Below are 22,416 nucleotides of genomic sequence, written 5' to 3' on the forward strand. Positions count from 1 at the left end.
ACCAGCAGGATGGATTACTGTAATGGATTTCTCACTGGCCTACCCAAAAAGACCAGGACCAGAAAATCAGAGCTCAACACACCTGTCCTCAGGTCTTTGCACTGGCTCTCAGTTACATTCAGAATAGATTTTAAAGTATTATTACTTATCTATAAATCCCTAAATGGCCTTGGACCTCAATACAGACCACTCAGATCATTAGTGTCAGGTTAATTAGAAATTACATAAATTCAGTCAAAGCAAATTTTAGCTACTAAGCCCCCGCTTCTGGAATCAGCTTCCAGAAATGATGTGATTCAACATCAGGCAGATTCAAATCAAGGTTTAAAACGCATCTGTTTAGCTGTGCCTATACTGAATGAGCACAGTGCTATGTCTGACAGATTACACATTATTACTATTATCACTATTACTATCATTACCATTATGATACTTTTATTTCCTATTATGTATAAAATGTGCTATAAAAATAAATTTGCCTTGCTTTACACATACATACATACATACATACATACATACATACATACATACATACATACATACATACATACATACATACATACATACATACATACATACATACATACATATAGCTAGCAAGAAAGCATCGGAAAGCATTTTAAACTTTGTAATAATTCCCTGCTTTTGAACAACAGAGTATAAACACACATCAATGTTTAAAGTAACAAAAAAATTAAATAAACATACAAAGCCTCATCCATCCCCACCCCAAAATAATTTTGCAAACACGCCAATGAGGTCTTTTAAATAAAGGCCATTAGTGTGCGTAGAAAAACAATACTCTGTTACTCTCCCTTGAACTCATCATGGGCAACCTTGCGACCCTTGGAAGCATTAAAGGGCAGAGCAAGTTGAGCTATCAGAGGAAGGAGATCAGTGGGCCACAACACATCTGTGAGCACTAATGATGTTTTCTCAGTCCGGAGGCTGCTCTCATCTTGTCCGCTCTAATGGGCTACCCATGATTATCAGGGTACGGAAACTGCCATGAGTCATCTACTATTATGGCAGCCTGTGCTAAAAGTCAACTGGAACCAACAATCAGACCTCGCTTTATCAGATGCACAGACTTGATGCTTTTAACATGAACAAAGCTTTCCCCCTATGACAGTTTCATGTTTCAGGTGTGCTTAAAAAGAGTGAACAGTGGGTCGAAGGAAATGTAGAGAGAAAAGATAGCAGGGGTATTGATCCTTGTCCTCTTTCAGGAGACGCAGTGTGCATGCTTAATCCAGGAGCAATGGAGCGTGGAGCTTCACACATGCAGACTATGGGTGGTGACTATTGCATCGCAATGAAATGCCTGTGTTAACACGAAGGGGGAGCCTCATGAGGAATAAGAATTATGTGAGTGGAAATTTGGGTCAGACAACCCAAGAAGTGGCAAATGTCCAGGGATGTTTTTTTTTTCCATTACTGTTAATGCATGGTAAAGTAGATGCATCTATGTATAAAAAAAGAAACACAACGTCTATAATACTCATCCAGTCAGTGTTTTTTAACAACAATATTAAAATAAAACAATAATGTTCATTCATTTATTCATTTTCTTGTCGGCTGAGTCCCTATTTGCCACAGTGGAATGAACCGGCAACTTATCCAGCAAGTTTTTTTTACGCAGCGGATGCCCCTCCAGCCACAACCCATCTCTGGAAAACATACACACACACATTCAAACACACATTCATACACTATGGACAATTTTAGCTTACCCAATTCACCTGTCCCGCATGTCTGTGAACTGTGGGGGAAACCGGAGCACCCAGAGGAAACCCACGCGAATGCAGGGAGAACATGCAAACTCCACACAGAAACGCCAGCTGAGCCGAGGCTCGAACCAGCGACCCAGTGACCTTCTTGCTGTGAGGCGACAGTACTACCTACTGCGCTACTGCTTAATTGAAAGATGCAAGGAATCTGGAGAAATTCCAGTAAGTAAAGGACAAGGACAAGGTTCCAAGCTTAACTAACGTGATATCTGATCCCTCAGGTGGCACTGCATTAAGAATGACCACATGGGCTCAGGGCTACTTTGGCAAACCTTTGTCAAGTACCATAATACATAGTTATAACCTCAAATGCCAGTTAAAACTGTCCCAAATGAAAACCCTATGTTAACAGTGTCTGAAAGCGTCAGAAGCTCTGAGCTCGAAGGCATCTGGGATGGACCATCACACGGTGGAAATAAGTATTGTAAAATTATTTTCCATAGTCATACCAACTTTTTCTGATATGTAGTTGTATTGTGTATGTAAATATTTAAATAGACTATTTTTTGTTCCCTTGGTGAGGACAAAACAATGTTATGTTAATATCACTAAGTTTTAAAGATTCACTTTAAACATATTTTTAAATATCCAGTAATTATTGTTTATGTGTTATTGTTTTTACTCTTTCAATTATAATAACACACATAGTGGCACATAGTAATTCTTCCAAAGCTTAATTAGTTGTCAATAAATAATAACAACAACATCAATAATAATAATGATGATGATGATGATGATGATGATAATAATAATAATAATACTAATATAATAATAATAATAATAATAATATTTATAATAAATAACAGTTATTATTATTATTATTATTATTATTATTATTAGTAGTAGTAGTAGTAGTAGTAGTAGTAGTAGTAGTAGTAGTATTTGTAGTAGTAGTAGTAGTGGTAGTGGTGGTTGTAGTAGTAGTAGTAGTAGTAGTAGTATATTGCAAGTACATGAAATCCATAGCAAAAAAAAAAACTCCTAAAAACAAAAAAGAAAACTTCATTTCATGTCAAATGAAAAACACTGGACCCGAGACAGAAGTCTACAAATCTCAGGTTCAGATTCAATGTGTCAAGGCCTGGGGTCACTTGTCTGGTTTTGTTAAAGTCTTTGTGGTCCGACTCTTTTATTCATACATTTTTCTCTCTGCATTTGTGGACATTTCTGTGCTCAAGGACAAATGTAACATGCTTGGTTTCCTCATATTCTAGCTATGGCTCAACCGGTGAATGAAGATTACTAGTGGTGCGCAGTGGCAGGGTGATGCACTGTCATAGTTTGATGTTTTTTTGTGTTTGGCTGCAATGTTTGTTTGCTGATACATGCTTTTAGCTCATTACTCAGAGAACACTTTCAGATCTCACTTTCATGGAACACCATAGTTACTTACTTCAGCACCCAAATAGCATCCAATTAACTCCAATTCTTTGCGTATCTTTCCATAGTGACAGGCCTTTTCAAACCTGTGAATCAAACAAGTGCTCTGCCGCAGTCTTCCTAATGAGGCTGTAACACATGGAAAAGATCTTAGAGACTAGAAATATCCGCAAATGTGATACTGAAGTAAATCCCCGAAACAGTCCCCAAGACATGGCTGTATTATTTTATTAGCAAGTACATGCACTTGTGTTTAGAATTTATTTTAATTGGGCAGATGTAGGGTGATAATTTCTCCTAGAGGTACTGGGAATATGCTCTGCTGTTCAAAATGTTTGGCTAGGTTTGTTTTGAGAAAAACCATGTTTACCAGGACTGCCACTTGAATACAAATATATAGTAAAATAATAATATTGTAACAATTTTGTGATATTATATGGGACTTTTTGACTGCATTAACACTAGTGCGTATTTTTTTTTTTTAATTGGAAGATTATAGAATGACAATGCTCATTGACCATTGATTTATTCATTCATTCATTCCTTCATTCATTCGTTTTACGACATAGTCCCTTTCTTAATAAGGGGTTGCCACAGTGGAATGAACCACCAACGTTATACAGCATATGTTTTACGCAGCGGATGCCCTTTCAGCCGCAACCCATTTTGGGAAACACACATACACTCCTGCACTCACACACATACACTACGGCCAATTTAGCTTCGTCTTCGAACTGTGGGGAAAACCGGAGCACCCAGTTGGAAACCCACGCGAACACTGGGAAATGCCAATTGACCTAGCCGTGACTCAAACCAGCGACTTTTTTTGCTATGAGGCAATCGTGCTACCCACTGCGCCACTGTGATGCCCACTCATTGAGCAGACTACTGTTTTTACTGCGTTTAAGAAAACGATCTTCGATCATACTATACCACATAAAACACTGATACGCGACCACACTTACTCTAACCAAAACCCTAACCTTAAGCCTAATGATAATGGTGATATGTTAGGAGCTTGATGAATCATGAAATTAAATAGCCAGCCTGATTTCACAAGGAAACATAACTATTTTATGTTAATGAAAATATACGAATTTGAAAAGGAGGCATGGCACCATACCCCTAAACCCAACTGTCAATGGGGGAATTATACTAAATTGTCTGAATGAGATTGTATGAATTACAATATACGAATAAGCCACTAATCAAAAAGATATGAATTGTTAGGAGAGTGTGTTGTAATATCCAATAAGAGCAGTCAGAGAGTGATTATAAATAGCTGAGCCTCAGGTTTTAAAACTTTGCATTTTACTCAGTCTATACTGAAATGGAAAAACAGAAATTTCAAACTACGTTTTCAAAACACTCCATTTTTGTAGGTCGAAGATGCCAGTGTAGTGCAGGTGCAATATCATATTTTAAAACTATGTTTTTAAAATGAAAACGCATTAGTGTAAACTCCATCTTAATTTGCACTTGCTGGTTCAATCTAATTTAGTTGCCTTAAGCACTAATGCATTTTCATTTAAAATCTGTGTTTAAAAATGGAGTGGTCATTGTCCAGAATGATGCTTTAATTGTGTTTCAGAAAAAAATCTGAATGTGTGTCTATGCTATAAAGCTTAAATTGCATGATACATAACTATTCTTGCATAGTTTATTTTTTCTTGCTATTTGTTTGTTTTAATGGTTACAATTTATATTCAGCTGCTCCATCTTAGTTATTTAGTTTAGTTCAACAGGTTTTTTGTTTCAGTTCTTTTTGTTTTCATTATTATTTGATTATTTTGTTGTTTTCCTTTCCTTTTTCTTTGGCCTTTGAACCATAAATCCAACCTACTTCAGCTGTGTTTGCACCAAAAACCACAATTTCAAATGTTATACTTATTTATACAACAGTTAAAATAATAAATAATAACAATGGACTGTTGAATCAGCAATGACAATTGATTTGTTCATTAGACGATTATTGTCACCTACTGGCAGTTATAGTTTCTAATTTAAATAATTCATTGATTTATTTTCCTTTGGCTTTGTCTCTTATTTATCAGGGGTCGCCACAGTGGAATAAACCGCCAACTATTCTAGCATATGTTTTACACAGCAGATGCCCTTCCAGCCACAACCCAATACTGGGAAACACTCTTACATTTAGACATGCACTCATACACTATGGCCAATTTTGTTTACCCAATTCACCTATACCTCATGTTTTTGGACTGTGGGGGAAACAGGAAACCTGGAGGAAACCCATGTGAACAGAACACGAGGGGAAGCACACAAGCTCCACACACAAACACCAACTGGCCCAGCCTGGACTCAAACCAGCGACCTACTTGCTGTGAGGCAACAGTGCTAACCACTGAGCCATCGTCCCGTACTGTTTAAGTAACCATTTCATTAATTATTTTTTTCATATTACTCAAAACAGATCATGGAATCTGTGAAATGCAGTAGTTCTTATCAGTATTTCAATTATTATGCAGTTACAGCATTTAGTTCATACATCCTTGCGGAATAAAAGCAAAAACTTGCTTAAAGCCACAAGCAGCATTATGGGGGTTCAAGCATTTAAGTAGTTTAATGCTGATCAAGTCAGAATTTATGGCTAACATTAAAGCACCTCAATGAACATAATGTTGACACACAGGCAAAACATGTTGGTTAAAGTATTATATCTATATATCAATAGATTGTAAGAATGTATATTAGTAATGCATTATAATTTATTTATTGAACTGTTTGATTGACAGCAGATGTCTTTGAGAAAAGGTGCCAAGAAAGAGCAAATTTACCATGTAGATCAAGAGTATTCATGAAAAGCTGTGTAAAATCAGTATTTTTTTTAGTTTTATTTTATTTTGCTGTGAAAGGCACAGACAACCACAATAAGTGGCCTTGCGCTGCCATCTAGCAGCTAAAATGGTAATTGAATTACTGAAATAAGCATAAAAACATACTGAATTTACTGTTTTAGATCTTTTCTACTGTTATAGCGCCCCCTATTGTGTTATCTCTAGAACATTTTGCAAACCTGTTCGCAATCATATATCACATTCAAGAAATTTCATGAGTTTTTTTTTTTTTTTTTTACATGTTAATATCCATGCAGGTCCAAAAAGTAACACCCCCTTCGTAAATGAACATTTTACAGCTATCCGAAGACGAAAGTTAAGTTATTTTTTTCAATAATTGTTCATATACTTGAGATTACTACAACACTGGTTTCATGGCAATTAATTAAAAAACCAATCGCCCTTCTAGTGGCCAATTTTATTCGAAATTTTTACAGAGCTCTAGGATCATGCCCATCAAGTTTAGCTTCGATCGGCCATTGTAAATCTTGTTTAATGGCTGTTCAATCTTAATAAGTAATGGTGGCCATGTTTTTTAAGATATCCCAGTGTTCAAATTGTCACGGTTGTGGTGGGGAAAAGGAGCGAGGACTCAAGTGCAACGAAACAATGGGTATTTATTAATAATAAAATAAAAATAAAAGGCAAAACAAAACTACCCCGAAGGGGAAAACATGAATACAAAGGCAAAAACAAACTTGACAGGGCTGGCAGGACTGGCAGGACAAGACAGGGCTGGACACAACAAGACAGGAAACTAGCAACGACGAACTGACAAAGGACTGAAAACATGAGGGGGATTATAAAGCAAAAAAGTAAATTGAAACACAGGTGAACACAATTAACTAAATATGGGTTAACAAGGAGGGTGGGACTAGACAATAGACGGGAGAGCGCATGACACAGAGAGACAATACAAGCCATGCGCTCACATAACACAACACTGAAGCACACGACAAAAGCACGTGACCAATGTAAACACCAAGCCACGTGCTTTGACAAGAGACGCAAGACACGAGCACACGATAGATAAATACCTTACCGTGCGCTCACACATAAGCAACGCGCATGCTTCATCTCAGCGCCAACCAAAACTGAAACCAACTAGACGGAGGCGCCGAGAATAAAGCAGCGCGCTGCTGACAGAACAAACACAAACACTAGTACAAGAGCGCGCGCGTCTGAGGGACGCAGAGCGTGCGCGGCCACATCAAGTGGCAGCGCGCACACTCTGCGTACACCCACGACGGCGCGCGCACACAGAGACAGAAACAGGACCAGACGTGGAGTAGTGTCAGAGCTCTGCCACCAAAACAAGAATTTACAAGACCAAAGTGGCAGAACCCTGACACTAGCCCCCCCCAAAAGGGACGCCACCTGGCGTCCCTAAAGGGAACATCCAACAAGGTACAAGACAGACAAGAAACACTACAAGACAACAAAACTGGCAACATCAACAGACACAAGACAGGGAGGTGAACAGGCAAGACGACATGAAGGGGGGGAGGGAGGGAAGCCAAGCCAGACCCAACAAGCCAAACAAGGGAGGGATGGGAGGGCAAGACCAGGGAGGATCAGGAGGGACAGTCCAGGGTGGATTCAGTGGGTCGGGGGCCCCGGCAGGGAGCCAGGGTGGAGCCGGAGGGTCCGTCCAGGGTGCAGAGAGGGAACACCAGGGAGGAGCAGGAGGGACGACCCACGGAGAGTCTATCAGGGGAGACAAGGCAGGAGGTCGGTGGGGAGCCGGCTGGGCTGGAGGCCTGTGGGGAGCCGGCTGGGCTGGAGACCAGAGGGGAGCCGGCAGGGCTGGAGACCAGAGGGGAGCCGGCAGGGCTGGAGACCAGAGGGGAGCCGGCAGGGCTGGAGACCAGAGGGGAGCCGGCAGGGCAGGAGACCAGAGGGGAGCCGGCAGGGCAGGAGACCAGAGGGGAGCCGGCAGGGCGAGGAGCCGGGCTGAGACCGGCAGGGCTAGACGTCTGGTAGGTTCCGGCAGGGCAAGGAGCCGGGCTGGGTCCGGCAGGGCTAGACGTCTGGTAGGTGCCGGCAGGGAAAGACGTCTGGTAGGTGCCGGCAGGGCAAGGTGCCGGGCTGGAGCCGGCTGGGCAAGACGTCTGGGTGGCGCCGGCAGGGCAAGACGTCTGGGTGGCGCCGGCAGGGCAAGACGTCTGGGTGGCGCCGGCAGGGCAAGACGTCTGGGTGGCGCCGGCAGGGCAAGGAGCCGGGCTGGTGCCGGCAGGGCTAGACGTCTGGTTGATGCCGGCAGAGCAAGGAGCCGGGCTGGGGCCAGCAGGGCAAGACGTCTGGGTGGCGCCGGCAGGGCAAGGAGCCGGGCTGAGACCGGCAGGGCTAGACGTCTGGTAGGTTCCGGCAGGGCAAGGAGCCGGGCTGGGTCCGGCAGGGCTAGACGTCTGGTAGGTGCCGGCAGGGAAAGACGTCTGGTAGGTGCCGGCAGGGCAAGGTGCCGGGCTGGAGCCGGCTGGGCAAGACGTCTGGGTGGCGCCGGCAGGGCAAGACGTCTGGGTGGCGCCGGCAGGGCAAGGAGCGGGGCTGGAGCCGACACTGGAGGGCGCTCAGGGGCTGGAGCCGACACTGGAGGGCGCTCAGGGGCTGGAGCCGACACTGGAGGGCGCTCAGGGGCTGGAGCCGACACTGGAGGGCGCTCTGGGGCTGGAGCCGACACTGGAGGGCGCTCTGGGGCTGGAGCCGACACTGGAGGGCGCTCTGGGGCTGGAGCCGACACTGGAGGGCGCTCTGGGGCTGGAGCCGACACTGGAGGGCGCTCTGGGGCTGGAGCCGACACTGGAGGGCGCTCTGGGGCTGGAGCCGACACTGGAGGGCGCTCTGGGGCTGGAGCCGACACTGGAGGGCGCTCTGGGGCTGGAGCCGACACTGGAGGGCGCTCTGGGGCTGGAGCCGACACTGGAGGGCGCTCTGGGGCTGGAGCCGACACTGGAGGGCGCTCTGGGGCTGGAGCCGACACTGGAGGGCGCTCTGGGGCTGGAGCCGACACTGGAGGGCGCTCTGGGGCTGGAGCCGACACTGCAGCAGAGGTCTTCCTCTTTAACCTCCGCTTCTGAGTGCGGGTCAGCCCTTGAGGGCTGGACATGGGCTGGGAGGCGGCACTGGTGGTGGTGGTGCGAGGGATCCTCTCCTCCTGAAGGATCCCTTTCTCCTGCTGCTGAACCATGTGCTCTATAAATTGCTGGTATGACCAGCCCACCATTCTCTGGATTTGCAGAGGAAGAAGGGGCTTGTCCAGAGCAAAATTTAGGTGGGTCATAAGCAGCCAGTCATTAAAATTCAGCCCCTCAGCTGCCTTACGGAATTTCTCCGCAAACTCCTCCAAATTCAAGCCACATTGCTTCAGCGACTGCAAATGCAGCAACTTAGAAATGCGGCTAGCGAAGGAGCCATCTTCATTCCGCTGGGTCCTCATTGTGGCTGGTCCGTTCTGTCACGGTTGTGGTGGGGAAAAGGAGCGAGGACTCAAGTGCAACGAAACAATGGGTATTTATTAATAATAAAATAAAAATAAAAGGCAAAACAAAACTACCCCGAAGGGGAAAACATGAATACAAAGGCAAAAACAAACTTGACAGGGCTGGCAGGACTGGCAGGACTGGCAGGACAAGACAGGGCTGGACACAACAAGACAGGAAACTAGCAACGACGAACTGACAAAGGACTGAAAACATGAGGGGGATTATAAAGCAAAAAAGTAAATTGAAACACAGGTGAACACAATTAACTAAATATGGGTTAACAAGGAGGGTGGGACTAGACAATAGACGGGAGAGCGCATGACACAGAGAGACAATACAAGCCATGCGCTCACATAACACAACACTGAAGCACACGACAAAAGCACGTGACCAATGTAAACACCAAGCCACGTGCTTTGACAAGAGACGCAAGACACGAGCACACGATAGATAAATACCTTACCGTGCGCTCACACATAAGCAACGCGCATGCTTCATCTCAGCGCCAACCAAAACTGAAACCAACTAGACGGAGGCGCCGAGAATAAAGCAGCGCCCTGCTGACAGAACAAACACAAACACTAGTACAAGAGCGCGCGCGTCTGAGGGACGCAGAGCGTGCGCGGCCACATCAAGTGGCAGCGCGCACACTCTGCGTACACCCACGACGGCGCGCGCACACAGAGACAGAAACAGGACCAGACGTGGAGTAGTGTCAGAGCTCTGCCACCAAAACAAGAATTTACAAGACCAAAGTGGCAGAACCCTGACACAAATAGTATGTCATGACAGCTTGGAAGACACTGTATGGCAAATTTCAAGCTAATTAGACAAACCGGTTAAGGGTAAGTGCTTTTATGTGTTTTTTTACTTTATAGCTCCACTATGGACAAAGTCTGCTGTTTTTTAATACAAATGTGTACAAAGTTTGGGGATGATATCTCAATTTGTTAAAAAATTATTGCTACAATTATCAATTAGCTTTAATTAGCATAAAACTTTTTTTGTTTACTGTTTTGCACTAGAATGAAAAAATCTACTTTTTTCAACATGACCAGACAATATTTATGAAGTAGTTTGGTTCCAAAAATCTAGGATTAGTTCACAAAAGGGTGGTCTACGACAAACTGTCTAAAATGGTGGCCAAAAGTATCAGAAAATCTATGTTTTTCTATGTTTTTGGAGCCATAGTGTCACCTTTGAGTTGATTTGAACGAGTCAAGAGATCTGAGTGGTTAACCGTACGGACCATTTGACCAAGTTTCAAGTGTCTAGGCCTCACGGTTTGCATATTCCAGCTGAAGAAAAAAAAAAAATAATACATGCTTGAACCCCTAAAACAATGATCTGCTTATTGTGGTCTAAAATTGTCATTTGTTCTTATTTTGTTGTTTGGAAGCTTAACATAATTACAGTTATCTGGAATCTGTGCTCATAGAACTCTGCATAAATCTCTACAGATTTCAGCAGAAAAAAAAAAAAAACTGTATTCACAAAGCTCTGCATGTCCTCTGCCTCTTGACTACAAATTTTAAAACTTTTTTGCTTTGATGATGCTTTCAGCTACCTAGGAGTGTAGTAGTCTCAGCCCCTTTCATTAGATTTTACCACATTTGAACATTTCCTTCCAAATCAATGCAAGAAATGGACAAAAAAGTATGGTCTGCAGATTCTCGGTTATGAGCTAGATATTTTCATATGAAAGCCAAACCCCCATCTGCCATTTTATTATGAACTTCAACATGTATTTCTCTCTCACTGTTAATTAACCTTTATTGACTTCCTGTTAGGTATTAAATTTCTGCTTTATCTCCTGACATTTAAATGACACATATAAAGTCAATGCGAAGTGTTGGATGAAGCTCCACACACACAAACGACAGCTGCTGATGGCTTAGTCCTTCTATCCCTTTGTCAACTCTCGAGGGGCTATTAGACACGGGGTCTTTAATGACTGATTTCAGCGATAAATCCGCTAAGGTGTTGTTGAGCGAACAGACAGTTTTTGTGCAACTTAACAGTATTACTGTATGTCTACTGTCTGTCAAGAATCCAATACACGCAAATTAAATCTTGCTGATAAATCTGTAAAAAGTAGTGTATTAGTCTGGTTAGGGCTCTACCATATTGGAAAAATCTAACGTTGCGATATTTAAAAAATGTACAATTTTATATATATATATATATATATATATATATATATATATATATATATATATATATATATATATATATATATATATATATATATATATATCAATATGAATATCATTTCATAATTTCCCCAGATGACTTTATATATCTATTTGGAAATAATTTATGATGTTAGACTAATTCTGTAAAAGTGCATCTTCATAAAGAAAGTCTAATAAACAATCTATAAACCTTTTGGGGTCCCCCAACAAATTTTCGTTGTGGTCTATAGTTGCAGTGCATTTCTGTATTTGCATGTGTTGTGAGTATTTTCATGCATAACTATAGAAATGAAATGTTTCATTGTTTTTCAAATCTAACAGTATTAAAAAAAAACAAAAAAAAAAAACATACAAATGATAAATTCTAATACAAACTTGCTGTTTAATACACATGTTGCATATACTCGTGATGTGACAATTGCAAATGATCACATTGCTGTATCGATGCTGAAACAATATAATTCTGGTTGCCTTAACAGTTGGGGAAATACATTGAAGACATGAACACAGCTACAAAACTATCATTTTAACAATTAATGGAAATACAAGAACACAAAATATGTATGATGTTTACTTATTTCTTATTACCATATTAATAAAATACCAAATTATATACATTTTTCTTTTTAATAACGAAACCTGTTTCACAGATTTTAACCCTTAGTGAACTAACAAATAACATTTAGAGGGCGTTAAAGGGTCTTTTTTTAGTAGAAGTATAATATTTTATTTATATTTTATAGTTATTATAAAGCATACTGGCATGCTTTTTTATATACTTTTTTATAGTTTTTTTTTTTTTTTTGATTCCTTGTCATGATGCTACTGCTCCAATTTAATTGCCCCTGGCAAGATTAATAAAGATGTTAAATTTTTGGGATAGTTCAACCAGAAAGAAAAATTCTGTCATCGTTTACTCATGCTCTACTTATGCAAACCAATTTTAGTTTTGTTTCTCTGTTGAAAAAAGAAAAATGTACAAAATATGTATATTTTTTAATTGCAGTCATTTTTTTGTTTCTGCTATTGTTGACAATGTTCAATGCACTTATAGTACCATGGGGAGAACATGCAAACTCCACACAGAAATCCAAACTGACCGAGACTTGAACCAGCGACCTTTTTGCAGTGAGTGGAAAGTGCTAACCACTGAGCCACCGTGAAATCTTAAAAAAAAAAAAACATTACATATTAAACCACTTGAGTATGAATGCGCATTTTCAATTTGGGTGAACTAGTGGATTTATCACTTAAACCACTCATTAAAGGCTTTTTTGTTTGTTTTCTGTTTTGCATTCTAAAAGGTTATATGGTCAGCAGGGTAGCATCTGTCTTTGCGAAACTCATAAATTCTCTTTAGGAGAAGGAATTGCTTGTGTTGGTCTCTTTGGTCTCCAGTGAACTGAACACTGAGAGCAAAAATACCGAAGCAGTCTGCGATGGCATGATTCACGCGTGCCCTCTTGATGAAAGAAGAAAAGAATGAGAGCAGCAGGGATATAATATTGGTTATTCAGAAGAAGGCAGCACACACCAAGGCATTGTGGGGAATAATTTGCCAAGTTTCTCTGAGGTTGTTTATGGGTTGTTTATGTTTAGTGGTAGGCGGTGAGAAGGGGGGTTGGTGAGGGCAATTGAGGACCCTATGTGGGAAGGTCGGGTAGGCAGCCAGATATTAGCTTAAGCCCTACGGGGCAGTGTCGCGCTAGTGCTGGTATGCTCCCATGGGTTCATAGGTTTCGGGGGCTCATCCGGGTGACTGATTAGCTAGTGATAGCAGGCCTTTACCAGGTCACTAGTTCCCTTCCAGCCACTGTGTGCATGGCTCATTGCTCACTGAAATGTGAGGCCAATAAGGCATAAAATGAGAGGGCTATTTCTGACGAAGTCGAGATATGATGAGCAACTATCAGAAAAGCTCTATCGTTTCCATGGTTGGCGTGAGAGCAGTGCATTTGCTGACATCAAAAGATTAGATTGCTTACAGGAACAGCTATGTGTATGTCTGCTGATGACTTTAATTGAATAAAAATAGTAAATAAACAACAATTAATGGGAAAGAAGACTGGAAGAGCAAGATCAAGGGCCAATCAAAGCGTTATGGTGCATCATCAGGTTGTTTCAAGGTTTTTTTTGTACTCAAGTGGGTAGTATTATTTGGATGAAATCATGCGATGCACACAGAATAATTGCTCGGAGGGAAAATGCTAAGCAATTACTCATTGTTATTAGGATCTAGGAGGTTTTCTGTCTTTAGACTGCTGTTGTAAGGACATCTTGTTTGCTTGCCTTCATTTCGTCCAAACCCTAATTCGCTTTCTTCAGAAACAAGCAAATATAGATCTGATCATACCAAAATGTTCTAGCAAATGAGGTAGTGATTATATGAAGAATTATAACTAAAAATAACAACAGTATATTGGCGACTAGACCAGTGGATGATATTGTTCTGTTTACACTGCAAGTGTGTGGTGTAGTTTTGTTGTTGTATATTCTAAAGCTCCTAGATTGTGAGTAACTGTGTATATTATTAGCATTCATTAGTTTAAAAAATTTGAATATCAAAAATATAAATATGATAATGATAATATCATAATAAATATCATTTTTTAAGTTATACTTTCACAGTTTTGTTGTGAATTCTTCTATTCTGTTTGAAATTAATTTTGAATTATATTTTTTTCATTTTTTTAATTTTTTTTATTCAGTTATTATTATATTTTAATTCATTCATTCATTCATTTTTTTCAGCTTAGCCTCTTTATTAATTTGGGGTAGCCAGAGTATAATGAACTTATCCAACTTATCCAACACTTTTTATGCAGCGGATGCCCTTCCCAACCCATCACTGGCAAACACTCACACACTCTCTTTCACACACATTGTTTTGTTTACACTGCAAGTGTGTGGTGTAGTTTTGTTGTTGTATATTCTAAAGCTCCTCGATTGTGAGTAACTGTGTATATTATTAGCATGCATTAGTTTAAAAAAGTTGAATATCAAAAATATAAATATGATAATGATAATATCATAATAAATATCACACTACACTACACTACACACTAATATCACACTACACTACACTACGGATAATTTTAGCTTACCCAATTCACCTGTACCACATATATTTGGACTTGTTGGGGAAACCAGAGCACCCGAGGAAACCCACGCGAACGCGGGGAGAACATGCAAACTCCACACAGAAATGCCAACTGACCCAGCCAAGGCTCGAACCAGCGACCTTCTTGCAGTGAGGCGACAGCACTACATACTGCTCCACCGTGTCTTCCTTATCATATTTTAGTTTTACAAATTTTACATATATGCAAAGATTTGGATTTGTTTTCATTTTTTTTTTTTTTTTTTATCTTTAGTAAATTTTGTATCTCATCACGGTGGCTCAGGGGTTAGCACTGTGACCTCATAGGAAGAAAATCACTGGTTAGAGTCCTGGCTTGGCCAGATGGCATTCCTGTGTGGCAGTCCTGACATGCACTGGGTTGAATTAGATTACCTAAATTAGCCGTAGTGAATGAGCGTATATCTGAATGTGAGAGTATATTGGTGTTTCCCAGTACTGGGTTGCAGCTGGAAGGGCATCCGCTGCATAAAACATATGGAATAGTTGGCGATTCATTGCACTGTGGTGACACCTAATGAAAAAGGGTCTAAGCCAAAGAAAAATGAATGAAACATGTATGCACAAAATGTCAACTAGACAGTTACATTGCCCATTGAAGGGTTACTGTATATAAGATTTACCCTAAACTCTTTGAAACAAACTATATGGGAACTTGATTTGAAGGAGTTCTCATATAGGGACAGAAGGAGGGAAAACAACAGCTGTGATAAAGAAAAGTATAAAATTATTTCGTGAGTACGAGGGAGGATTTGCATCCATTTAAAAACCATCAGTTTTAGTGGAAATGCATTTATTCATTTGAAAATGCGAGTTGATTTTTATATCTCTGAATATAGCAAATATTTATAGTGGTTTTGCATTACTCATCCTGCACTCATTGGGTGCTAAAAGCATTGGTCTGAAATGTGACTGCTAATATTCCAAGGTAAGACAGAAGCTGAACCTCCTCGCTCTTCATTTCAATAGCAAATTAGACTTTTTCATTTCCTCTGTCTGTTTTCTGAGAGGTATTTTTGTTCCATGGCTCCACAGAGATCCATTAATGCACAAAACAGGTTCTCCATCAAATGCTCCACAATCCTAGCTGACAACTGAATAGCCCTGCATTCCCTCATTGCTGGATTTTTTTTCCCTTTATTCTCCTGTAATCCTCAACTCGCTCTTTCTTCTGCCTGATTTATTTTTTTTATTCTCATTACCTCCCACTCTCGTTTTATCACCCACCATCTCATTCGGCTGATTACATTTCAAATTTAATCTGTAGCTGTTTTCTCAGGTGTTGCGGTCAATGTGTCGACAACAACATTTTTAGCTCTGTTTTCAGGATGACCCGCTCACAGAGCCAATTAAGAAAATGACTTTCTTTTTATGCTGAAAATATTTAGTGATTTTCTTTGCAGAACATCCGTTGTCAAGACGGCAAAAAATATCACAACACCATAAATTTATAGGGAAGATACAGATGGATTATTTAAATTAGATGATAATTTTAGCAGTCAAAGTGAACCCCACAGTGCCGAGCAATTCTTCATGTTTTTTTTTTTTTTAGCTCTAGGATTGTTTATATTTTTAGAGAAAGTGAAACTTTTGTCTGAAACTGCTGTTACAAGGCCACATGAGGTCATGTGTGCAAATGTTAAATGGATTGTTCACCCGGAAGTAGAAATTCTGCCAGCATTTGTCCCCATTTTGTTCTGAACACTGATTCTGCTATTTTATTTATTGTATTGTCCATGAAATGACAAAGAAAGAACGGGAGTTTATTTTAGCATTATTTATTTATGTAATATTGTAGAAGGTGTTTACATTTAAATTAGCCTTTAACTGTACATTTTTAGCTTTCACTTTACTGACTTTGATATGTGATTGCCATTTTTATAGATATTTTATTAGCTCCGTTTTGTCTTTTAAATAATAATTTTTTTGTTTAGCTTTTAACATTAGTTTCAGAAGTTATAGTTCCCCATCTACTATTTTATAGCAGTCAGTTGCTTTTTCAAATTATTTGTTAATTCATTTATGTATTATATTTTTTATATATTTTTTAAAAATAAATAAATAAATCCATGTCAACATAATCTAAAAAAATCTTATTTCAGCTTTATTAATCTTTAGCTTTATATCAGTTCAAATAACTGGGTTTAGAAGTTGCAGTTTTGTTTTTTTGATTATAAAAGACATAACTAATAAGAGAAAAAAAATGGAAAGAATTGTGAGGAACATTTTCTGAGAGACACTTTTTTTTTCACTATAAGGCCTTTTGTTTAGTGGAAATGTTTCATGGATGTTAAAGTCCCCATGAACTGAACTTTGCTGAGACTATTATTTCAATTTGTTGAAGTACTTCCAACTGAAACAGAATATTGAGTAGGGACTGAGCTTTCTTTTTGGCCATTATTTCTTCACAGAAAACTAATGGTAAGAGGGGCGTGGTTAAGACTGTTGTGGTTGAAGCCATCAAGCTGACATCAACAGAGCACTGCCACTTCAACAATAGACGCAAATGGTCAGGTTTGATTGAAGATTACCAAAACAAACTTTTTTTTTTCTATTGGATCAACACTAAAGCACACTGTTGCAGAATTACAACAACACTTTTAACAATTATATTTAAAAAAAAGCTAGCGACTTTTTTTTTTCTTAAAACAACATTTATATGATTAATGCCACCTATTGTAAAATATGATTGTTGTGTTATTACTTAAGATACATACTGTTAAGGGACCAAGTAATTGAATAACCCTGCAAATTAATGCTTAAATGCTCTGTTTACATGTTCAGACAAAATAATGTACAAATAGTGAGTACAGAAATTCTGCTCACAACTAGGCCCAACGATGCAACATTACATTTTCCTAAAAACTTACTAAAATGTAAAAATAAATAAATAACAAAAAATAAAAAATCTTTCATTTCTACATCAGAGGTCTCCTAAAACAATATCTAAGATGTCCTTTTTTTCTATATTTGGGTCTTACAGGGTTAACTGCATAGATTAATTGTTCACCTAAAGCAGAGGTGTCAAATTCAGTTTCATGAGGGCTTCAGCTATGCACAGTTTAGTCCCAACCCTAATTTAACACACCTGATCAAGCTAATTAAGTCCTTCGGTTTTGATTGAAACCTACAGGTAAGTGTGTTAAAGCAAAGATTTAATACCTGTGACCTGAAGAATAACAATGTGTCAGGCCGGTTCCTCTAACAGGGCTGTTTGCCTGAGCACACTATGGCTTCAGGAATGATGGCTGTTTAGAAAACAACAATGCAACCACTTTTGCCCTGAGCATTTCTGTGTTGCTTCTAATGGTGATGGATTGCACTTACTGTCTATTGAATCTTTCATTGAGGAATCCGTGGCACTTCATATTGTCTCAGGGTAACTAACTTCAAAAAGGGCCACCTACATTATTCGCCTACACACAGATGACTCAGTTACAAACAGTGGTGCATTGCTGGCGTTCGGTTGCCACAGTGCTAATTCTGCCTGACTTCACCAGATAATTAAAGAGCAGTTATTTTGAGATAAGATTTGTGGCAGATTAGTATTTTATCTGAAACCTTTTTTTTTTTTTTTTTTAATACTCTTGTCCTAATTTGAAATGTCTTGTAAGGTCATTAGCATCTAAATGTATTTAATTAATAGTGTCATATGTGAGTTGTCATATTCGCACCGATTACTTTAATGCTGACAAATGACACGTCCATAAAATCATAACCATGAGTGAATATTCTTTCCATTCTCTTTGGGCGTGAAAAATAGTTAAGTATCTTTCCAATATGCCTTTTTCCCTCTGATGGCACGAAATACAAATGGCTTTAATAACCTCTCTGAGACTGTACTACTCTTTTACAATGGCAGGCACGGTAGCAGCTGGAGCATCTCATATGTTGCCAGACTTTTATGTGCAATTAATGGTCTTCAGTTCCTGTGCTGTAGGGGGTCAGCATTACTCATACAGGCTAATAGCTACTGTACATGATACTATACGTGAATGTGAACATTACTGAGGAGAAAATGACACCATCAGGTGAAATATTCACAATACCGAAATGTTCCCAGACAAACATCAGCAGGGAAACAGATCATTAGATCGTTAAATGCATATAAACATGTCTATTTTACCTTTACTGGAGAGGTAGAATGAAGCAGATGCTGTAGTATTTTGATGCATGTGCATTGATTTTTATATTCTATTGCAAATTACATTATTATTGCGTAAATTTTTTTTAAAATGATTGAAAATATTGTTTTATTTAATGTTGATAAATTTGTGCACCGAATCAAGGGTAATGCAATTTTTTTTTGCATTAATTCTGCTATTAAATATCATTGTTTTAAGTTGAGATACAAACAGAAAAAGTACATACAAATATGCAACATTAAAGATCACAACATGATATGTCAAAGATGTATATTAATTTTTGTTAAAATACTTTAATGACTTATCAATGCTTTGTAAGACAAATATTGTGTTTACTCTGCAATACAAAGTTATATTTGCACATAGTACATATATATTTAAAAGTAAATTAACATTTCCCTTTTTTTCAATTCTTTGTGGAATTGTAGTTATTTTTTTATTTTTAAAGAGCCCCTATTATGCATTATAAAAGGTCATATTTTGGTTTTGGTCTCCCCACAACTGGCTGATATGCATGCAAAGTCAAAAAACACATTCGTTATCTTATGCATTTATTTTTACTTAATTATCGCTATGACTCCCATGATTCGTTCAGCAATTCATTTATTCCCAAACCTCTACTTCGCATGAATCTAATCTGAGCTGATTGGTCCAATGACCCAGTCTGTTGACTGCGTTCAGGATGAGATGGAGAGAAACGCCCAGCCCAGTTAAGTACTCAAAGCACAGAGTATGTGTGAGCTCAATGCAGGAATGCATTAAACAATGCAGTTAAACACTAGCATTTCTCCATTCTCAAACACAACCTCAATTAATAACAATGACACACATTCAGTATTAATCCACACCGTGCCAAAAGTTGAACTATTTTGAAAATTGATTATACCACACGTGTGAGGCACAGTCGATGATGGCCATAGCAACAAACAGCAGGAGATCGCGAGCACAAAACACATTTAAATCAGTAAAGGAAGAAGCATGCATTGCATATTCAACGTGGTTTTGGATGCAATATGTGAAATAGCCCATACAGATTTAACCTGAGAGATACATTACACACACTGATTTATGACAGAAACATGATTACAAGCCGCGCTGAGCGATTAAAAGTTACAGCACACAATTAAAAACATATTTTGCAAACTACAGATAACGAGGCAACAATTTTAATCCCATTTCACGTTGTGTAAGAAGGAGAAACACTTACAGGATCCGAACGAAGAAGAAACTGGTTCATACAAACTGTGTAACAGTTACTGACAAAGTCCATACATTAGAAGCCTTTGCTGATCCTACATTTAATAACAAACGTCTGCCGAAATCTGTGCTGCAGATAGGTTATTGTATCAATCATCAGGAAAATGACAAGAATGAACACGGCACATGGTTGGCTATACTGTGGTGCTGTTGTAAAAATTTACTTTAACCCTTTATTCCCCACAGCCACATGTCTGGCCATCTCTCAGTGATAGTAATCTTCGCATCATGATCAATCCCATGATTCCTTGCACTCCGCTAGTGTCTAAAGGGAAAGGCTTGTTCATGTTATACCGGATCTGATAGTTTATATTTTGTAATTTTTTGTCATTGTCGATAGAATAGGCAAAATATTTTGACAAAAGATGAATCATTTAAACAACTCTGAGTCAAATTGTTTATTACAAAATCATTTTTTTATAAGCTGCATTTTCAGATTGTTGTTTTCATTCACTTGAAACAATTAGTGTTTCACACTACATGGAATGTCAAAACTTATAATAGAGGCTCTTTAGAGCTATTAAGTACATAGTATATTACTTATTATTATTTAATTTTTTCCAACATATGACTTTAGTTAATTAAAATACTATTAAAGCATTTGCTGTCTTTTCTGTAGACATCTGATTAGTGCTGCTGGAGTTTGGGCAGGACTTTCATACAGTATGAGAAAGGGCAGATGCATTGTCTATCTTTTTTACAATCTACAGGCCCAACAGTCTTGTGAATTACATCAGTTTTACTATCTGCTTCTACTCCACACTGTCTCATAGAAGTTGTTCTCAGTTGATTCCTTCTTAGTTCCCCATAGAGGCTCATATGTCAGGTTATGTGTGCTTTGCCTTGTAACTGTAATGCAGTGAAACAGGAAAAACAAGGCCCAATCACACTCAATCTCCCCCAGTTTGGTCTGCAGAGGCCTGATTGGAAATTGGAGCTCTCCATGATACTGAAATAGAAACGTCTTGTGGGTTTGCAACAAAAAAACACCTTATTTTTAGGTTCCAACACCGCTGACAGTGCACCCCCCTTTCTCTTCATGTACTTAGCTGTTTTTTTTTTTTTTCTCTCTTTTTTTTTCGGAAGCCAGTACCAGGGGTTCAGTTAAGATATAAATTAATAATTGTGTACATGGAAAATTAATAGCTAATTAAGTCACTGTCAGCCTGATGATCTCACACAGAGAGTGGCTCGCTGTTACAGAAAATAGACGCCTCGCTTGAGTGAGACAGTACCTAACAGAGGCGGAAATGAGAAGGGGGAAGGCAGAGCGTTTACGGTATGGCCTCTAGGTACTGCCATAAATAAATGCAATCATTAATACGGAACTGCATGCTTCAGACCGTGACATTTACTTGTTGTCTAGAGCTCGGCGTAATAATTGTTCATTTAAATCTGATTAAGACGAATCGATAATGTACCCTGCAACCACATAAACAGTCAATAGAAGAGTGAATAATGGGTTGAGACAGACCCGGTGTGTTTATATGTAGTGGTGTCCCTACAGGTACGCAAAATATGCAAACTTCTTTAGCTCTTCAGCGTACCGTAATTTCTATTGCTTTGCTTACACAACAGTCAAATGGTTTTTAGCAAAAAAATAGGAAAACTTTTTAGGTGCTTTGATCATTTTTGTAGGGCCTTGAATGTTTTAAAAAAGGTTTAAAATGTTTTTTTTTTTTTTAATGAACCCAATATCATCCATGGAAACTAAAAAAAAAATTCAATTTTGTGATAATGGTGATATCATGTGCTTTAATATATTAGCCATGTGTCAGTATTTGACTACCAAAATATCAATTGTGACTGCTTACAGAACATCATGTTCTTTTACAAATTTAAGAAGTAACATCTGAGTTTTACAAATTCTCATATAAATAATAATACTTAAAAAGAAAAAAAAGAATGATGTTGGTCAATCTCAAGTGAGTGATGGAAATTTTGCCTATTTTACCTATAATTTCACCTATATTAGGCCCCAAGAATGTGTAAAATGAATTATTATTATTATTATTGTTAGAAATAATAAATAAATTAATAAATAAATAAAAATAAAAATAATCACAATTCAGTCTATTACATACAATTGTTCCCTTGGAGATAGAGTCACAATTGGAAATTAATATTAGCCAATTCTGAAAAAAAAAATAAATAAATATGAGATATAAAC

The 22,416-nt window shown here is 38.8% G+C and overlaps 1 protein-coding gene across 13 annotated transcripts in view; it reads left to right on the top strand.

Annotated features, from left to right (window-relative positions):
• Positions 1–22,416, top strand: part of grid2 (glutamate receptor, ionotropic, delta 2) — a 704,272-nt gene that overhangs the window by 206,534 nt on the left and 475,322 nt on the right.

The sequence above is a fragment of the Danio rerio genome, chromosome 8 (genome assembly GCF_052040795.2).
Source record: "Danio rerio strain M-AB ecotype USA chromosome 8, GRCz13ab, whole genome shotgun sequence".
Classification (NCBI taxonomy): Eukaryota; Metazoa; Chordata; class Actinopteri; order Cypriniformes; family Danionidae; genus Danio; species Danio rerio.